This window comes from Brienomyrus brachyistius, chromosome 18, assembly GCF_023856365.1.
Source record: "Brienomyrus brachyistius isolate T26 chromosome 18, BBRACH_0.4, whole genome shotgun sequence".
Classification (NCBI taxonomy): Eukaryota; Metazoa; Chordata; class Actinopteri; order Osteoglossiformes; family Mormyridae; genus Brienomyrus; species Brienomyrus brachyistius.
The window spans coordinates 18,817,950-18,839,455 of NC_064550.1; the positions used below are offsets into that span (position 1 = coordinate 18,817,950).

At 46.6% G+C, this 21,506-nt stretch overlaps 1 long non-coding RNA gene across 1 annotated transcript; it reads left to right on the top strand.

Moving 5' to 3' along the window:
- Nucleotides 1-7,646: 7,646 nt before the first annotated feature.
- Nucleotides 7,647-8,987, top strand: LOC125713179 (uncharacterized). Its single transcript, XR_007383509.1, has 3 exons — nt 7,647-7,692; nt 8,202-8,277; nt 8,851-8,987. It is a non-coding gene; the product is annotated as an uncharacterized LOC125713179 (long non-coding RNA).
- Nucleotides 8,988-21,506: the final 12,519 nt, after the last annotated feature.

Below are 21,506 nucleotides of genomic sequence, written 5' to 3' on the forward strand. Positions count from 1 at the left end.
TTATATCTCCCATGCTCCGGTATCGCTGCCATAATGGTGCCATTTCGATCAGAAAGTCAGCCTATAATGCAGCCCCCATGAATATTCATGGCTGGGGTGGCGCGTTCCACGTGATTCGTCGCTTTACCAATTCTACACATATTGATAGCGATTATAAATAGGACTGGACACAAACAGTAACATGAATATTAATAGGCACCTGCCTTAAATAAAACATTTAAAGCTCAAACAATGCAGGGGGAGGGCAATGCACAGAGGCGCATCTGAGTCAGATAACCTGTCAGTGAATAAAGGCTTTGACTCGGCATTGTCCCGTGTGTGTGCTCGCTCGCCTCTCGGCCAGCCTCCTGTTTATTTCCAAGGTTCCCCCCCCCCCCAGGTCTCTCTTGGCCTCAGATGGAAGCCTTTTGGCTGATGTCCACACGGCACAAAAGGGGCGCTGGCAGTCGGGCTGTCTGCGTCTAATCCCCGGTGTCAGCTCGCGTTAACGCTGCGGCGTGAAATCGGAAGGTGCTAAGCGGTGTGGAATATTAAAGGAGGGAAAGAAACAAAAAAAAAAAGAAACACCGTCAGAATTCCTGGGGGGTGGTGGGGGGGGTGCGGCAGTGAGTCCCGGACGATCTGTATCACGTGGGGTTCTGTTGGTGGGGGGGGGGGGTTTGGGAAGGAAATCAATGAATAACATCCAATGACAACTGCTTCCAAATAGAAAAGCGATTGACTGACGCAAGGCTAAATTAGCATTTCCTTTTTAACGTGCTCTTTTCAGACTGGCAGGGACACACAATGGAAGGATGACACGCATATGTGGATGGTTAATTATCTAACTCCCCTCACCCCCACCCCCCACTCCAGAATTCCTGCCTCCCTCAACCTTTCCTTTGCTACCAAAATAAATAATTTAAAAACTGCTCGTGTGCCGTAATTTCCGCTCCGAACTCTCACTGGCTCGGTGGTTCCCCTGCGTTGGGGTCTTCTTTGTGGACGTTCCATCGTCTTGTGTGCACCAAAGTTTTATATTACGAGTCTTGCATCCAGGCCGCGTCCACCAGTAAACTCGATCCCTAAAGCCCTTTCCAAGGTACTGCTCTAAAACCATACGCCGTTTATCAATATTTAATATATACATCTGCATGTATAATTTATGTATAACTGAATTGAAAACATGTCAAATTAGGACAGATGCAAAGTTGCATTAGCACCTTTATTCATGCATGTTGGCCTGATATTGGAATTAAGCACCTTGAGGTCCTTCCAGTTACCTGCACTGTTGGAGTAGATGTTTTTGACATAGGGGACTGGAGTCTAATTTAAGAGCAACTTTCCAAAACTCACTCAGTCCATGGGATACGTCTAGGAGAAACTTCAGTTGGCTTTGGAAGTTTAATGAAAGTTCTTCATTAGATTAAATGGGGGAGCGGAATGAGTTTTGGTTCCCAATACTGTAACAATCGACGAGGAAGCCTGGCTTTAGGTGATTTGCATCCTGCAGACTGAGCTTAGGAAGTTTGTTTTTTTTTTCTTTGCCTGGAAACATCACAAATGAAGAAAGAAGCAAGTTAGCAGGTTGCACTTTACATGCATTAGATCCAGTCAAATTATTATAGATACATAAAATAGTGTAAAAGTGTACAGCTAATTAATTTCATTGATTTTATGAAGGTTTCATAGAAATGAGCATCTGTAACTTACACTATATTCATATTTCATCTAATGAACCATGTCGGCTGAAGTGTCCTTAATTCTCCATTTTTTTGTTTTATTATTAATTCACCTGTACATTTAAATTTAATGAGGCGAGCGCATACTTACCCTAGAGAAAACAGGCCCTACTTAGACCTAAACAGATCCTGGCTGTACAGTGATGAATTTTTAACAGACACATGTCACTCGGCATGAAAGGACCCGCCAAAGAAACAAATATAATTATATTTGCATTGAGTTTTTTTAAGGCTTTGCACACCCGCTAATGTTACAGGGTCAGATTAGAGCTGACATTCGCTGGTTTTCATCCGTACGGTCGCTTGCTCTCCTTTGACAAGACTGAGGTAATATGAATATTTAAGAAGTACAGGGATTATTCCTGACACCTAAGAAGTACGTCTGTGAACATGAGCGTTTACAGAATGTGACAGTATGAGCGTCTTTAATGTCCTGCTTAGTTTTGTTCTTATTTTTGTGTTTCCACAACATTTCACTAAAAAGTCCACTGTAATATTTGCTGGTTCGGATGTTTTACATTCTCATCCTCCCAGTTCTTACCTAAATGTGATACAACCAAATGCTATTCTGTGATACATTTTATTACGGAATGTGTGTGCTGTTGGAAATACTTGCAGCTTGGGGGTCTCACGGACAAACCCCGAGCTACTTCCTGTCACATGACCCATCTCATATGTCACGCCCCTACGGTTATGCTGCTAATGGACTCCATAAGCACGGTTATACTTGAGTTGTACGCAACCAGTTGGAAGACACGGCCAGGTTAAACTGGCAGTGCTCTCCTTGTGGTGGGAGGCCCCCGGTTTGCTCAGACCTTAACTGGGCTTTCATGTCTAGAGATGAAAGCCTGGTCAGGGAAGCAGACCGTGTTGCTAACTGTTTGCCGGCGGACGCTTTCATCTCCAGCCTTCACATAAGCTCTGCGGCCACTTGGTCGAGACGACAAAAAAAGAGGGGAATGAAAAACTCGGACACGGACGACACTGGGGGCTCGCAGGAGAGATGGGCAATGGCGTTGGGGGGGAGGGGGGATAGAACACAGCGTCTGTTGTCTCCGAAGGAATGGCTTTGGCACAAGCTGCAGTTTCTCTGTAAGATGATATGCGCGCTCCTGAGTCTTGGACAGGGCCCTCAATGGGCCCTTTGTCCCGATGCATCAGCGGTGATACTGAGGACCTCACTACAGCAGCACCTGGCGTTCAAAGCACCCAGCAAAGGGCCTTCGGATGAATCGGGGGGTGCTTGGGGTTAAGGGGTTCCTCCTTGAGGTTCTGCCCAAGTGGCCACCACGCCGGAGATGTGGGAGTCTCCTGCGAGACATTCTTCTCGCCGCTCCTTCAGGTGCTGGATGCCGCTGGTGTTAAATATAGATAAGAAGTCTGCTAACTGGTTTATTTTTTGTTTTTTTGGATGATTCCGTGATAGAAATGTAATATTGCTCTTCAGTGCTGTGGAAAGTTGAAGCTGCAGGACTTGAGAGCAGAAGATCCAGGCGCCTGAAGGACGGAGGGGCCCCTGAGGAAGGGGCCCCACCACAACCTTAAATGATCCAGCTGCGTAAGAAACGAAAACTTTTTATGAAGGTGTCTGTGATGAAAGTGCGTGATGATCACAGCTACAAGACACCTCCAGGCCTCACAGTGTTTGGTCTTTGGTTACTTTTCGGCTGCACGTTCTCAGCCACCAAAGCCGCTTTGCTAAAATCAGTTACTGCCCTCACCCATGAACACTTTTCAGATGTTTCTCCCATTTTTGTTTATTTTTTTATCTTCCTAAAGTCGCTCTTATGTATCGATGCACTGCACTGTCCTTATAATGACATTTCCTCCCTATCCCAGTGGGGGTCACATGAAGAGGCCCGGTGTGGGACTTGCTGCACGATGTAATCCAAGGGGATCACGGAGCCCCAGCAGAGTGCCCGGAGGCGGGACAGCAGACAGGGAGGTGGGGGGTGGGGGGGGGGGCGGGGGGAATGAGGCCAGGCGGCCATCTTGTAAGCCTTGTGCTGCCGGCGCCATGTGAAAGTATGAGGCCCAAAACTAGTTCCTACAGACAGGGTGGCGGGAAGTGGGGGGTGGGGGTTGGGGGGGGGGGCGAAGGTCTGCTTCATTCTCTGCAACATGATCTCCGTAACGAGGGCGAAGAGAGAGAGGGGGAGAAAGGGAAAGCAAAGCAGGGAGTGAGGAAAGAGCAGATTAGTGGCGTGTCTGTGTTGGACGGCATGGTCTCCACTGTGTCCACCAGACTGGACAACATCCATAATCTCGCTCACATATAGACAAAATCGCCAGGGATAACCACCGTGAAGGACTGTAACGGACATTTGGATCCCAATGCTATTTATTACCACAGACATAATATTTAAACAATGTTGCCTACATCAGTGGTTCTCAAAGCAGTCCTCAGGGGTCCCCGTCTGGAGGTCCCCGTCTGGAGGTCCCCCGTCTGGGGGTCCCTGTCTGGAGGTCCCCGTCTGGGGGTCCCCGTCTGGAGGTCCCTGAGGACTGCTTTGAGAAACACTGACCTACATGTTTTTTTTTTCCTCCGACAAAACATTTTGCCGTGGACAGCCACGAGACTTTCCACGGAGGTGTTTGTCAGTGTCTGGACAGGTTGACGATCCCTGAAAATCGCGTGCACAGCTGGCCAGCTGCGCCTGGCAGTGTGCAGTTCACTGGCCCATCCTTGCCTCTGGCCAGACACCTATGAATGTAGGAGGTCGCTGATGGCCGACTAGTTTGGAGCCTGACTGGATGGCGACAGTTCCTGGGCCGCGGATTCGCATCGATCTGTTCCTGTCTTGCACCCCAGAACTAGCCCTTCCTTCGCAACGCGGCAGCTTGTTGTTCCGAACATTGTCCGGAAGCCCTTAACTCTTTTCTGATGCCTGAGACCTTTGGGGGGAATTTCACTTCACATTTCATTCCTTCTGCCTATATGTGGCCCCAGAATCAGCCTCAGCTGTGGCCGAACGGAAATTCCTTTCTGAATCTGGGCCAGAAAGGATGCTTTCAGAGGATGTTAGTGCATCGTAATGGGGAGTTTCACCCAAAAATAATGTCAAGGTAATCTTGTTCATTACCAGATGACTTATATCATATACCTTTATATCCAAAGGAAACTGTTTTGGAAACATTTCTCCAATAAGGTTGATGTCAGAGGGTAGCAAGAGGCATCTTCATTCAGTTTGTTTTAAAACTCTGTGGAGGGGAAGGTTTAGACATTCTGTAACTTTTAGGTATTTTACTGATTGCAGTGTCAGCACCGCAGTCATTCTCTGCTGTCTTCAGTCAATAACTGCGCTCTCTTCCAAACAGTGCTGCTTACCATTTTCTAATTCTCTTAAAAGAAATGGCAAAGTTGTGAAAATGAGAATTAGACGCTTTGATCCGCATTCCAGGAAACAAACAATAAAAATTCTAATTTTGTTTACTTACAGAAACGTCTGAATCAGCAATACTCTGTCAAGAGTCTTACAATGATAGAAATACATGCTGTATGGAGAGACCACAGCAGGTTAGAATTAGCTTTTATTTGGTTCTCGTTTTGCTTTTGATGAGGCGAAATGAAACTGAGTGCTTACTGTAAAACGCCTGCCTGTATTTTACGACTTAGAGGAACAGAGGAAGATTATCAGAGGAGTGCGCTGCTTGGAATAAGGCTAATTTAGGGTTTTTCGATCTGTTTTGTTGGCCCCAACCAGTGTCCATCGGTCAAAGGTGACTCTCAGCTTATTTTTTTTCCCCTCAAGGTTGCTTGAAAGTTGCGTGATGTTTGCAAGGACTTATGTTGTTGTTGGTTACTTTGTTATCTCTCCACCAAGGATTCAGCGGCTTGACAGACCTTCTCTCGGATCACGACAGCACAAGAAAAACATGGACGTTAATTACCTCTGTGGTGAATCATTTTGGTGGAGGCCGAGCAGACAGCAGTCACTGAAACAAGCCCGTCATCATGCGTTCTCAAACGGACCGATACGCTACAATCCATTTACTGTGTTTGAACACACTTACAGCAACATGTGAGTGTTGGTCGTATTTCCGCATGAGAGCTCGCTCACCGACTTTCAGAAATCATACTTTTTTAAATATGTTTTTTTGTGAATTTTAGCATAACACGCTAAGAGGGTATAGAAGGTAAATAAATCGATATAAGAGAAGAGACCTTGCATATTTTCTTCTGGTCTCTTGTTGTACTAAGGTAAAAAATACACTTTGTTAAAAAAAGCATGTCTCCTTGAAATGTAAACATTTAAGAGCCTCAGTAAAGGTTCAGAGTGTAATTTACTTTCACGGAAAGTTACTTTGGGCATTAACGTCAGCGCTCATTGTTTGACATGAGATTTGTAACTTAACTGTGGCTTCACAGAATACACTTGCGCTCGGCGGAATGCGATCACATTATATGGGCAGTTAAACTGATTTATGAAGAGGCAAGCCGGCGTATCGCAATTAAGGATGTGCTGGATGTGAAGAGGCAGCCCCCCGTTCTTTTTATGGGGGGCCCAGAATTCCCCCAGTAATGTGAAATGATGTGACACGAAAACCGTACGGTGGAAGCGCATCTTGTGCGGTACTTATGTTTATATATGTGGTTCTTGGGCGCTTTGTCCGATATAATGTTTATTAACGCTGCACAACCTGGCAACCAGGACCCCTAAACACACTCCAACAAATTCCAAAGTCAGTAATAGTTATGAAGAACTTGGAAAATACGATGTTCTTGAACAGCAGAACAGTTGCCGGGTCTAGGGGTGCATCTGAAATTGGTGAGGGGCCCATGACGTGACAGTCATGATTGGCTTCCACCTGTGGGGGGGTACATTATTGATTTGAGGGTGCTATGCAGCCTTAGCAACCCTTGTAAACATGGGTCTGCACCAAGACAGACTCAAATGGGTATTTTAACGCACAGCTATATATGTTCTTTGTTGACATTTGTTGGGAGGATAATAAATGGTGTGTAACTGCTATGTTTTGTCATTTTCCACTGAATGTAACATTAATTTATGCATTCATCCATCTTCTCCATTTTCCATCTTCCAAAACCGCTTTTCCAGTACAGGGATACGATATTTCTGAAGCCTACAGACCAGGTAGCACAGGGCAGAGTTAGAGGCACTCAGAAGACGGTGCACGTCTCTTTCAGGGCACACACACACTCACACACATCACATCTGTCAATCCAGGGCCAGACCAAAGCAGGATCGGCCTATCAGAATGGGAAGGAGAATGTCATGTGACAACTAGACTAGTCAAATTAAGCTTAGGGGTCCCGAGAAATCTTGGGCCAGCTAGGCATCCATCTTCTAAGTACTCCTTCGGATTAGGGTGGCAGAGGGCAGGGAACCTGTCCCCAGCCAGGAAATAAGGAGCACAGGGCACAAACACAGACTAAGTGAGACTCGAACCTCCAACCTTGGAGTGATGAGCCCCCAACATAACATTCAGTTAATTTAGATTTCTTCTTAGCACTACATTTAAGGACACAGCTCACTTTCTCTGTCAGTTACCTCAGTCTAATATGGCACCTCTACCAAGCCAACACACTCACAACAGTTTTACACGCAGAATGACACATATATGCCTATCGTGTATTTTATTTCTTTATTGTATAAGCCTGTTTTGTGTAATTTTAGTGAGATAAACTGGTCCAGTCACATGCACGCAAGCCGTATCAAGTCAGCGTCCTTTTTAGCAAAGAACAGCACGCTTACATCCATTTCTGCCTCTCCATCCTATGCATTCTTTACATAGAACTGACAGACTGAAAACACAGCAGTCAGCAGCCCAGACTTCTGTCACAGAGAAGCAGTGATCTGACGTGATTGATCCATTGATCTGTCAATCAAAATTGTATCCATGGCGGCGTGTTTTTCACAGTGCCCATCTAAGACGCCTGCCGTTGTTGTTGTTGAGAGAGATCAGAGCGTGTGTCTTATTATCCGTTAGAGGCTCGGAAAACAGAGCGGTGAGTATTCGGCTCCAGCCCTGACGACCGAGGCTGGCGTTCAGCACCAAATCCGGATCCTTCTCTCTCCCTTCCCCTCACACTCCCCCACATTTCCTGCTTCTACCTTTGAAGCGTCATGTCAGAGAATCAAATTAGGGGTGCGAGTAAACACGTGGGGGCCAAGAGCTGGAAAATAGCCAGCGTTAAACTCTTCCAGCAGGAGGGACAAATCTGGGTGTGATTCCCCTCTGCTCGGGGGTCTCTAACAACCATGAATAGTGTGCAGTACCCCAATGACCCCAAATGCCAGCGCCTCACACAGGACTGAATTTAGGGGGGGTGGGGGCCCCTGGGCTAGATTCATTGTTGGGGCCCCATCTAGAGCATAAAGTTTTGCTGTTAAAACCAGAAAAAAATGAGGGTCCCGTCTGCAAGTGTGAGCTCAGGGCTACAGCCAAGGTCAGTCAGAGCAGAAGTCTGGCCTCGGTGTTGTGTGAAACCATGTGATGCTATTTGTTAACCGGCAGGGACAGAGTGGCACCTGGGGAAAAACGCGGCAGCCACAGACACGCGGGATCCGTCCCTGACTGCCGCTGGAATCAAGTAAGCGGTCACCATGGCGATTTTCACCGCATCCTCATCCGGGAATTGATTTTAACTAAATATCAGGCAATTCTGAGAAAAAGTGATTCAACACACATGTACGGTAAAATAAAAACACCACCCTTTTTGCTCACAGTCAAATCAAGTTTCATTCTTAGTGCCATAACATTTTCTCTAAGTCACTGTACATACTCTCTACATCTTTTTATTAAGTGACTCACTCACATATCAGTTTTCAGTTTGGCCTGAAATATTTTAAAGCTGGATTCTTTCCAGAGTGCTTCTGGGGGGGTGGCGTGCGACTCAGTGGGTCAGGACCAGTAGGTTGCTGGTTTGAATCCCAAGGTTGGCAGAATGATGTCACTGTTGGGCCCTTGAGCAAGGCCCTTAACCTGAATAGCCCCCTGGGACTGTCTGACGCTGCATTCCCCCAAAAAATCTATGTCACTTTTAATAGAAGTGTCTGATAAATAAATTAAATGTGCTGTATGCGAGCGGAGGGGGTAAAAAGAGAGATGGTTCATGAATTATTATCTAAAAAACAAAACTATCATAGCCATGTCCATTTGGCAGGGAAGAGAGATACAGCTAAGCCATGGGACCTGCCAAAACACACACCTGCGGGGTGGAGCTCATCAAAGGCGCCCATTCACCTGATCCCGAGGAGACAGACTGGAGGCGGAGCAGACGGCAGCGGGGGCAGCAGGGCAGCGGGGGCAACGGGGCAGCGGGTGACGCCTCCCGGCTTCTCCAAAGGACACCGGAGAGCACGATACGGATCAATCAACCGTAGCCCACACATAGGCTCCATTGTTCCTCTTCACCAGTCCCAGGGAGCACTGCCATCCGTGCTTTTTCTTTTTTTTTTTAACGCGGGGTGGGCGGGGGTGGCGGAGGGGACGCCGAGGGCATTGGGTTGGGCTGGGGAGAGGGGTGCGCACCAGTGTTGGTACAGTCTGAAAATAAGCAGATTTGTGATGCATATTAACAGCGGGCGGGAACAATGGCAGGCCCATTGCCGGGAAGTCCGAAAACAAACATCCCTTTCATGTAGCCGGGGTGCCGGGCGGTGGGAGCTGGGGTCACAGAGGAAGTCACGGTATCAGGAGGGTGGCGGCTATCTGCCGGGGGGGGGGGGGGGGGGGGGGGGGCTCACCGCATCTACACTCCCTCCTCCCCGAAAGCTGTCTGGGAATTAAAGGGGGAAGCAGACAACTGGTTTCTCGTCAGGCCTGACTGCGAGCGGAAATGCGACCTGCGGGTGCCTCTGCTGTGCTTTCTTATGTCTTTCCTTATGTTATTAACCGCCCCCCCCACCAGAAAAATGTAAGAATGGCCGTCTCGTTCATGGTGAACAATTAGAGAGGAGTTTGCTTGTTTCTCGCCACAGAAATCGCACCCTCTAGTGGCCGCTCCTTGCATGCCATGTGGTTCCCTCTCCCGGTGTGATGGGCACTCCTGCTGTGGGGTGGAGGAATTATCCTTGGGAGGGGGAAGGTCCCTTGACTGACATGGCAGCTCATTTAATTGATTTGAGTAAAATCAGATTACACAGGGCTGTGCCCAGGGCACTGACCCTGGTGCTGAAACAGGGGGAGCTGGGTCAACGTATATCCCTTTAGCGGGACGCATGGGGGGGCACCTCCTGCTTTGGGCTAATCCACTAGGTCCCCGAAGTCCTTCTGAACGTCACAAGAGCCGATGGACCAGAGTTGCTTCACTCAAACGATGTTCCCCACAAATTTTCACAGCTTCACCGGCGGCCAGGATTTTAACGAGATCCAGAAGACAGGACATCAGGACCCTGTCTAGGGATTTGGACTGAGTAGGTCCAAGTTCTCAACCACTGCACCAGTTAAGTACCTCGGAAGAGACGGAAGTGAGAAATAAAACAAGTACTTCCATCAGCAAGCTCATGGTTTGAAGGGCAACCAGTAGTAACAACCTGGATCTAGTGGAGGCAGCTTGTTCTTACGAATCATGCATCTCTGTCAGCGGACCTGCAGCGTCGCTATTTATACGCATGGTGCTTCGGAGCGCTGTCTGATATGATGTTTATTAAGGCTGTGCACGGATTCAAACTCAAATTACGGAGTGGGGTGCCGGTGAGCAGCGGAAATGAGTTAGTCGTGGAGGGAGATGTCATCTCATAACATGGTCCATCATTTGCGTTTGCAACGGATGGAGCTGCAGTTCTTAGCTGTTTTTCTGCTGTGGTCGCTACAGCACGTCTCGAGAGTTCAGGTGACCTACGGTTGCCAGGAATGGCGCATGTGCATTTCGCGGAGGCGGGGCGACTCGTGTGACTGCCGACGTTGATTCTCACTGTCGCACCTGGAAAATGGAACAAGATTCTCCTTGTTGATTGGGTCCCTGTCTCAGAGGACGTCCTGAACCTCGACAGAGAGAAGCAGTGTTAGGGAAGGCTGGACATGCCGGTAATTCAATCATCGTCTCCCGGGGCAACTGTGTAATTTCACTTTCGGCTGGGGGCGCCTCAGTCGGCTGGGGCAGGCATCGAACAAGGTGAAGGGGCTAAGACTGCGCCGCCGAAGGCAGGTTCCTTAGAGTCCAGAGGGTTCGAGCTGGGCAAGGTGGAGAGCCATTAGACATCTGCAGCTTGCTGGCCCAGCAGGCACAGAACATTAGATGTAAACTCAAGAAAACCGAAAAGCCACTAAGAGCATCACAAATCTACAGCGCTCATATTTAGATGTGAGGTCTGATCTTTAATTCCCTCAAAAGAGTGTTTTCAACACCCTCTCTTAAGGGGGGGAATGTAGGCAAGCATCGAAGACATGGAAGAGGACAAAAAAAAAGCTAGTGAAAAAAACGTTCCCTGCTCCCCCCCCCCACCACAAAGCTGTTAAGTTGCCATTATTCATGATGTAATATTCTGGGTGTCAGTTTGCTAGCAGTGCTGTGTAGCGAGGGAGTCTTGTTGCTAGGAGAGGAACGGCACCTCCACCTCTGATTGGCTGAGTGTTCCTGCCCCATCATCCAATAAGCCTCCTTGAGGCATCAGGACAGTGCAACCCAGGCAGCCACAATTAATGTGTTGGCTGTGTTTGAGGTTGAAAAGTAAATTTTTAATTTACAGTGGAAACAGAGGAGAGGTGTGAGTCTGCCATTTTGCCAGTGTGAATACAGGTGTTAATTAAGCAGGGTAAGGTGATGTTATAGCGGGCCGATATTCATTTTTTATCTGAATCAATTTCTTAAAAGCAAAAATGTCATATTCGGCCATATTTGAATCAGCCAGGTCGGCTTCCTTGCATCAGGTACAATGGCAGCTTGGTCTTTATTACTGCTGACTGGGTTGTAGCTGCTACATTAAGTCCCCAGAAGGAAAGCAAACGACAAACAAACAAACAAATTAATTTTGTATAGCGCAGTATCACGACACATGTAGCAGGGTGTGCTGGACATCTTGGTAGACTGGGGTCTCCAGGCAGCACCCCCCAGGAGGAGTATGGGAAGTAAAATGTACAATTAGTTAAAGTAGAGGAGGCTATAGGCAGTGCTAACAGCTAGGTGAGTGCAATATGAAGTGCAAAGCTGGGTATTAAACACTGTTACAAGGCTGGCAGGAGCACAGGCCAGTGAATGTGTCCCTTTCATTCCATTCAGGTACAGCCCCCCCTCAGCCCAAAGGTACTGACCGTGGCCTGACCCACTGTCACCGAGGTACATCACTGTAAAGCTTCTGCTTGTCTGATGAGACACTAACAAAAAACTCATTGTTCTGCCATTGGCTGCAGTCTAGCCACACCCACAAGCAACTGTAACAAGTGTAACCCAAAGAAATGTTCTCGGTGAGGGAGAGATCTTCACACGTCTGACATAGACGAAGTTCCTTCATGAGCTGAGACAGCCCTCTAGGGGGCGGTATGAGGCTCAACAGTTAACGACTCCGTGCCCATGACTGGGAGATCGCCGGTTTGAATCCCATTCGATATGCGAGCAAGGTCATGAACCCGCGGTTCCAGGGGCGCTGCATGTTGGCCGACCCCATACTTGACCCCCAGATCCCACCAGTCTGTGTGCCTCATCGAGAGAAAGGTGGGATAGGCGGAAAAAAAAAACAATTTCCCCATAGGGATGAATAATGTATCACTATCCTATTTTAAAGTCACCCATCAGTGGAGTGGGCCGGAATAGCTGAGGTGTAGCTTTCAGACCAACCCAAAGATGCAACTTCCCAACAGGCAACCAAGGATGTAGAAAACAGAACATTCATTTCCATCTGGTCGAAATCTGTTGGAGCTCATGCGTTGTTCCGCAGCTAAATCCTCCGTTACTTCACGTTGGGATCCATAGAACACTTGTGAGTTGTGGCTTCGACAAAATAATGTTTTTCCTGCAGGACAGTTCGCCAACACCAGCAGCCAAGAGCACTGCTCATTCCTGGGATGCTTTGGGCATAAAATGAGATCAAAACATGGCTTGGCCAACCTCATCCTCTGACCTCAACAATACTGGGAACCTTTGTAGCATTTTGAGAGAAAGATATCTAAATAAGAGTGGGCGGCAGTGTAGCTTAAGAGTGCAGCTCGGGGAGGCGAAACTGGCATCTTCTAATAAATTAAGGGTAAAAACTATTCATGCAGTCATGTGTTCAATGGATGAAAAAGCTATTAAAATAATTTCAAGGAAGGGCTTATATATTAATATGTAACTAGGTCTCTTAATATAAATATATTTAAGAGCAATACGTTTATGCAAAAAAATACAAGGAATTTGAGTCATTTATGGCAGATGGAATGTTCCCAAAGAGTCTGTATGATATTTTTGAACACTGTGTTTTGCGTTTGTTTCGGAATTTATAAAAACTCGCTTTTGTCTGGGGTTTTGTTGGTTTTGTTTACATCCACATTTTAAAAATGACAATCAAAAAAGTACCTAAATATAGCAATTTCTAGAATAAATCAAAAGTTGAATCTGCATCCTGTACTTCCGCTTACTCTATGCAGGGCCGCTGAGGTCCTGTGCCTGTCCCAGAGGGGTAATAATTATATATCATAATATTATAATAATTGATATAATAAAAAGTTTCTTCTTAAATGATCAGTTTAATATTTCCCCCAAAAATTGCATAAATTGTGTTTTATCTTATAAACTAAGATTTGGCACAATGAGCAGGTTAGGGACCCTGAAGATGTCGATCACTGCTAGTAAGAATGTCCAAGAAATAGATGTGTTCTGAGTTTCTGCTGTGAATCCCTGTGCACATGACTGTCTTTGTGCCCCCCAGCCCCGTTCTCTGTGCCAACGTTAAAGCCACACAGCTTTGTCAACACAGTTAACAGCACCGCTGATGCATCTCCACACTTCATCATTTTGCCAGCCCCATATTACTCCACTCCCCCACCCCACAGCATTGTCCATAGCGGAACAGCGGGTAAAGAACCGGAGCCCCCCCCCCCCCTGTGACGAGAGGAAGTGACACGCCCAGACATGCACAGCCTTTGACACCCGGAGGCTTCGCCTCAGCACCGGGGGCCCCGAATGTGTAGCTGGCACATAGCGCACGAGATCGGGGGGGCTGGAAACCGACCCAGGGGTCAATAAGCTCCACAGCAGACATCCGGAACAGGGGCGGGGAAATTCGGAGAGAGAGAGAGAGAGAGAGAGAGAGAGAGAGAGAGAGAGAGAGAGAGAGAGAGAACAGCTGCAGTGCTTTCACTGAAGAACATCTACATGCATCCCCCCCACCCCAAACACACCCAAGCATTATGTCTCAGGGATCCTTTCATGTAAAGCCCCCCCCCCTCCCCTCCTTTCCCTGATCGGCTCTTTTTTCTTTTCTTTTTTTTTTAATTCCTCCATGATCAACAGAGCTGTTGCCTTCCTGTCAGCCTCGCCGGCAGGGGTCCGTCCATGTGGCCGCTTGGCGCGATCATTTTACACAGGGCACGTCCTTGGACCTCCAGAGCACCCTGCCCCACGCTGTGCTCTGCGCTGCTGTTCTCCCCTCTGCTGTTCTCCTCACTGCTGTGCTCCGGCTGCTGTTCTCTGCTCTGCTGTTCTCCTCACTGCTGTGCTCCGGCTGCTGTTCTCTGCTCTGCTGTTCTCCGCTTTGCTGTGCTCCACACTACTGTGCTCCGCACTGCTGTGCTCCGGCTGCTGTTCTCTGCTCTGCTGTTCTCCCCGCTGCTGTGCTCCACACTGCTGTGCTCCGGCTGCTGTTCTCTGCTCTGCTGTGCTCCGCTCTGCTGTTCTCCCCGCTGCTGTGCTCCACACTGCTGTTCTCCACTCTGCTGTTCTCCACACTGCTGTTCTCCACTCTGCTGTTCTCCACTCTGCTGTGCTCCGCTCTGCTGTTCTAAAAGCTGCTGTTCTCCACTCTGCTGTTCTCCACACTGCTGTTCTCCACACTGCTGTGCTCCGCGCTGCCGGCTTATTTCTTTAATCGGTCAGAGGTTGGACCTTGGGCTTTCATAAAAGGGGCCATCTGGAACTGATGGAAGAGCCCCCCCGACCCCCCTGGGTCTTCGTGGCCCCCGTGTCCTTCAGCATGGGATCTTACTTCCCCTCAAACAACCTTTTGCGACGCTGCACCCTTTCGCTGCTCTTCATCACTGGAGGATTCGCTCCCGTTGCAGCAAAATGCGTCAGTCTGGCATCACTAACAATAAAACCACAGCTTCTATTATACAATATATCACTACAAAAATGTTCCAGTAGCTGTAGTATAAAGTGATTTATTGCTGCTGTGACCAATTTTACTGTTTTTACAACAGCTGAGTTACATAATGCTAGACATTGATTCACTCACAGACACACACAATAATATATATATATAAATAACTACAGTACAGACAGATATAAGAACTGATCTCCGTGTAATTAGATTCGATTTGATTCAACCAACTATTCAGACAATGAAATGCAGTTTGCCATCTAATTTGAAAAGTGCAACAAAGTGTAAAAGTGTTACAAACAGCTGTACAATACATACGAGTTTATTGCTCATAAATTGAAAAATATACATCTATGGTGTGATATAAATAACACATGTTAATTATGACAAGTAAATATAGTATAGTAGTATGAATACAGCAGAGAACTAAAACAGCATAAACTTGATACAATAGTTAAATTCCTCTGTATTTAAAGGCAGTATATGTAGCCTAACCCATGTAGCAAAAATTTTGAAAATTGTTGCATTCACTATGCTTGTTACATTCACTATGTGTACAGGTTACTTGAATTTCTACCAATCCTTGGATAACATTAAAAAATAATCTTGCACCTTCTCCATGTATACTGTTGATTGCCTTTTGAAGAGCTGCATGTTTTCCATAGCTTTTAATTTTTTACTGATTAATACATCTTTCTTGCACATATTATGCAAACTCTTAATTATGCAGCAGTTGATTGGTGTTCAAAGGTTATAAACAGAGGTCTGGACCAATCAGGGAAGTAGGAGGGACCTGTTACTCAGTACTAAGGGTTTCTTGACAGAACTTCACACAAAGATTATTTTTAATGAATATTTTATTTCTCAAAGGAAACTGTAAATACTGCATTGGCCGGGATTGTGGTAGAAGTTTAGGAGACGCTCTTCAGGGCAAAATACGCTAAAATTATTTAAGCAGCACTTATAAGAACACTAAAGCAAACAGTAGAATCCAGGATGTCACAAAAGAAGTGTTGTCTCATTGGTCTGAGGTGAAATTACTATTTCATCTTATTTTCATCTTGGCGATGCACAGAGCTGCCATCAATTAGCAGGTGTGATTGTGGCCTTTTAATTACTGTGGCCACTGCCTGCTAGTAGACATATAACCACTCTGGTCAATCTCCACAGGCTAGCAGTCACTGCACTGCTGATGAGAACCAGAGCACATCCCTGCTACTGGGGTGGGGGGGGGGGGTGTCATTGCCCCAACAACAGCTCCCTTGTCCACACAGACCTCAACTGTTTGAGAATCGAGTGATTCAGGGCTCCAGGGCTGCAGAGGTTGAGGTGGCCAAGGGCAGGAACCTCAAGGCAGGAACCCCAAGGCACTGACCCAGAACTCATCAGCTGGTGGGTACTTGGTCAAGCCAGAAACATCTCTTGTCCATATTAACAACTAAGCAGAATCAAAATATTCAACAAACTTCATGAACCAACAGAAACACTAACAAGGCCAGCCATACTAGACAGCATTGTTCTTCCATTTATTTAGCAGATGTTGTTATCCAAAGCAACATACAACTAGTGTTGGGGAAGTTACCCACAAAAGTAATCCATTACAGATAGAGGTAAAAAATTCAGGTGCAGAAAGTACAAATCCAGACCAAGGTTTTGTTTCAACCAACCAGTTGAGTATAAAGAGTTACAGTCACATCTAGTACTCAAGTAGTTGGTTAAAACAAAACCTTGGTCTGGATTTGTACTTTCTGGACCTGAACTTTCCACCTCCCTCTGTAATAGATTACTTTTGTAACTTCCCCAACACTGCATAACAATGGCCAGCAAGTGCATGAAGAAATTGAGGTTAAGGGTCCAACAGTGAAGTTACTGGGCTGCCTCTGGAACTTGAACCAAGAACCTCCCGATCACAGGCACTGCGTCATAACCCACCGAGTCACAGACCAACCCCTGAGTTTTTGTGTCTTTGTTAGTGTTACATGACCATTGAGTATCCCTACTTCTAAATGAACACCAAAGGTGCTTCCAAACACAAGAGATGTAACGTTGAACTGAAAAGACCTCGAGGATGTGGTTCGCCTCAAAATGGCTTCTAGCCGACTTGATTTAATCCCCCGTGAGTCAAAATGAAAGTGCTCTCCCCCTCCTTCTTTGTTCTCCCTCCCTGGCTCCTTCCCCTCTTGCGAATTGGCCAGCCAGTGAATCCCTGAGATGGCTTTCTTTGGTGCCAAGTCACACGGCTGGGACAGAGCGCACAGGCAGCAAAAGTGGGAGTGAACTGCTACACGGCCCCAGACGACCCCCCTTGCTTTGTATATCGGGGTCTTTCGGTGGGGCCTCCTCGACAAGGCCTTTGGCACACTCTCATTTGTAAACTCTCTCACCCATACACCTGTCTGACTGAGACTACCGGCACATTAACTCTGAGGGGATTCACTGGAAGACCCAGAAACGTCTACCCTGATATGTTCTACACCACATTGTGCAGTCTCAAGTCTTCTAAGACAACGATTGCAGGAGCAGTTGCACATGAGAAGCATTTGGGTCTCTTATATTAACTTCAAATATTTACTGACAAGTGTTGGCTCAACACCAAAACCAGCCACAATGGAGAAATGAAAAGTAGCTACTTGTTGCACTAGCGCCCTCTAGTGGCCATTTAATAAATCGGCAAATAAAATGGGTTACGTGTGTCTACTTCCTGTCTGGCTGAACACAAAGACTCCTGGGCCCTGTTCAGTCTAAACACACTGAAGTAAAACAATTCAACTTCAGAAGAACCATCTATATTAGTAAGATTCCACACTTAAATATCTTTAAGGGATATTCCAGGGATTTATTTTTTAGCTAGAGTCCAATTTTTAAAAAATTAAACACAATCCCTGATTTAATTTTGAACCCACAACCACCACGTCCACATTCCAGTTTTATAAGTGTTGAACTTATGAGTGTCGAATCACTTGTGTTTCGATTTATAGCTTTAAAAGGAATGAAGCGATATTATCCCAGCAGTTTCTTAATCGTTCCTGATGCAAAAGCTGTTTAGCTGCACGTACCACAAATTCAACAAATACATGGCAGTCACTGAAAGAAGGTTCCGTCATGCAGCGTTCGCACCCTGGACCTCGATGCTTCGGTATACTGCAGCTTAACCAAAGGAAGACGAGGCAGGATTCGGCTATGAGTCAGAGCAGAGGGGCATTCTGAAGACGAATGCAAGGAAGCGGAGATCCCACGACAGAATGAGGTCTGATCTGGTTTCAGCGTTGCCATTTTTTTTCTGCCCAGCAGAGAAATGAGTGAAATGTGACCAGCAGAAAGAGGCAGAAGGGTTCGGGGGAAGCTGGAGCCTAGAGCAGGCAGCACAGAAGCAGCATGTGATTTTCGAACAGGATGTGAAGCGAGTGAATTCCCCTCTGCCTGCAGGACGACGTGCCTGCGGTCGACGGTCGAAAGCAGAGCCAAGTCACAGTAAATATGTTTCTTTTAAGACCGAGAAAACCACAGACAATCACAGTCTTGAATCTACTGTGAAAATTTCGCAGCTCGGCTCAGACAAAGAAATTCTGTTGGGGGGGGGGGGGGGGGGGGTTTGTGTGTGTGTGTGCGCTCAAGAGAGCCGAGCTGAGTGAAAGGTGAAGTAAGGACATGGTTCCTGTCAGGAATTGGTTGTGCTCGACGCTGCCGGGGCCCCGTGAGGGCTGGGATTATAGGAAATGTGAGAGCTTTAAATTCAGCAATGCCTGCAGATCCTGCGACGCAAGGTCACCGAGGGAGAGAAGCAGGACGGCGGAGAGAGCAGAGCACAGAGAAAGGTGATCGCCGGCCATGGAGAAAAGCAGCAGGAACTGGCAGGCGCTCCTCAAGCCCCACCAGCAAATAAATAATAATTATATATTTATACACACATATACACACACACACTTTCTCTGTTATGGTCACATGCTACCTATACCTTACTATGAGCTTAAATTCCAAGGCTTGCTTTTTTATTTGTCATTTGCACAAGAACATTGGAATGTTTTACACACACTTACACACACACACACACACACACACACACACACACACACACACACACACACACACACACACAGAGTGCCAGTCAAAAGTCTGGACACGCCCAGCCAGCCAAAAAAAAGGAGAGCGATAGCGTCACATCACATGACCTGGCCACCTGAGCTAAACAAATAGGACTAGAGGAGTTCGACCAGAGAGTGAAGGAAAAGCAGCCAGTGAGAGCTCAGCATATGTGGGACCTCCTTCAGGACAGCTGGGAAAGCATCTCAGGAGGCCACCTCAGGAACTGGTGTAGAGGAGACAGTGGGGTCAGCCAGTCCCTAGGGCAGTTGGGGTTAGGGGCCTTGCTTAAGGGCCCAAAGGGGGCATCACTCTGCTGACCATGGGATTTGAACCAGCAACCTTCTGAGCCCCAACCCACAGAGCTATACCCTCTCCCCCAAAAAATATATATATATTTAACATTTTTTTTTTGTCTGGCCAGTACATAATTCCATATATGTTATTTAATTGGTTTAATGTTTTTGTAATCATTCTAAAATGCAGCGAATAGTCAAAATAAGCCTTTCCATGGATAGGTGTGTGCGTCAAACGCACTACGAAACCACTGAACTTTTCAGATGACGAGATTCACCTTCGTCGACCTTTATTACAATGCGATTTGTGAAATGTTTTCTTCAGGGTTTCTGAGCAGTCTAAAAATACCTCACGACACACAGCTACGGAGCCTGTCTCCTACATTTCGCCCTGCACCATTTACATAGAGGTGTTTTCATACGCTGTAGAAGTCGCTGCTTATCCGCCTGTCAGCCAGTCGCTCAGTGCGGAATCTTAAATAACCACACGTTGCAGGACGGCCGTGCTTTCAAGTTAAACCTTTTTAATGGTGTCAACAAAACAGCCACATTAATACATTAGTGATTATCAAAAGCAGGAAAGAGCATTAATGAAATGCCATTATCCTACATTTTCACTGCCACTTAAAACTTTTCCTTTCCAGTTATGAAACGGTTCTTGTTACAATGCCGGTTGCTTTTAAATAAATGCCATTGCACTGCTGTTAGAGGGACGTCCTATTTGCCACCTGTTTGATTCAGGCCACACAATCATGCAGGGACTTTGATGCTTGGGATGGGTACTATTGGGGCATAATGGAAGACTGCCACCCAGTGGTAGCTTGTGAGTACACCACACTATTTTCCTTATGAAGTTCAGCTCAATTGTGAGGCCCTTCAGACCATGTGAGCAGCATATGACAGCCAGGCCCCTAGAAGGATCGCTGAATTTCCAAGAAAACCCACATAAATAGTGACTGCATTTGTTTTTATCCACGGATGTATTTCATTCGCTATGAGGTAATGAGAAGCGGAGAGAGAAACGTCAAAGGCAGATCGCAATCGATTGCCCCCGGCTGTGAGACTTTCCGCCGATGGATTTTGCTGGTTACGTGGGGCTGGGTCAGACCTCTGCAGAACTGTGCTTTTGCAGATCATGTGTCGCCCTCTGTGAGAGGTTCTCCTGGTAGGCCCACCGGGAGAACACCCTCCCAGGCCAGAAGAGCAAGGGGCCGCTTGTGGTTGGAAGGTGCTAGGGATTCAGAACTTGGTTTGGTTGCGCTGTTCGGATTCGGGGGAAAAGCAGGCGGAACATGTCAGCTGGATGCATGTGCGATGGGCAGTGTGCATTCCCCTGCGCAGTCGACATTCCCCTGCGCAGTCTACACTCCGGCTGCTGGAACAATGCTGACTGAACTCCAACTTATAGCCAGGGATGTTCTCCAATGCGCACAGAACCAGGACTACAGCAGTGTATATGCCGACATTCCTGCTAGGCATTGGATTCGCCTAACAATCAAAAACCCAAGACTATTTTTATGTTCCCACTACAGAATTTTCCCAGTTGTTCTTGTTCTGCAGTAGAATGAACCCTGAATAGTCCCCATATGTGACTCCAGAGGAGAAAAACAGCTCTTCCGTGGACACCTCCCTACACACCCACCCTAGCCATGACCCCTACCTCCATCTACCCACAGATAAAATCACACCGCATAAGTTTAACAAGTTTATTTAAGTATAAGCGGCTCGTAATACACTCTGACTACATCCTGTTTAACCACTCATATTCCCTTGAGACCTTTCAAGCTGGGAGATTAAAATGTCCTGTCAGCATCACATTGTGTGCAGTAAACTTAGTGAAGCAATCCTATTTTACAAAAAAAAAAATAAATCAGGACGAAAAAGGCAACAAACCACTAACACTTAGAACATTAGAAATATTAAAACATTTCGATTCTGTGAGAAAATGTAAAAAAATAAAGTGAAGCTTTAATAATTTGAGACGACAAAAAAAAAAAAAAAAATCAGAAGGTATTTGCTGTCACATAATAGCAAATGTTTACAGCCTCAGAATTATTCAACAGAACTGGGCTTGTACCGTGTGTGTGTGTGAGTGTGTGTGTGTGCGTTTATATATGTTTTCTGGGAATAAATACATCTCAGAGGGTTCTAGAAAAGGCAAATTGTGACAAACCAAGCAACAGCACTGCTAAAGCAATAAACATTGCTTT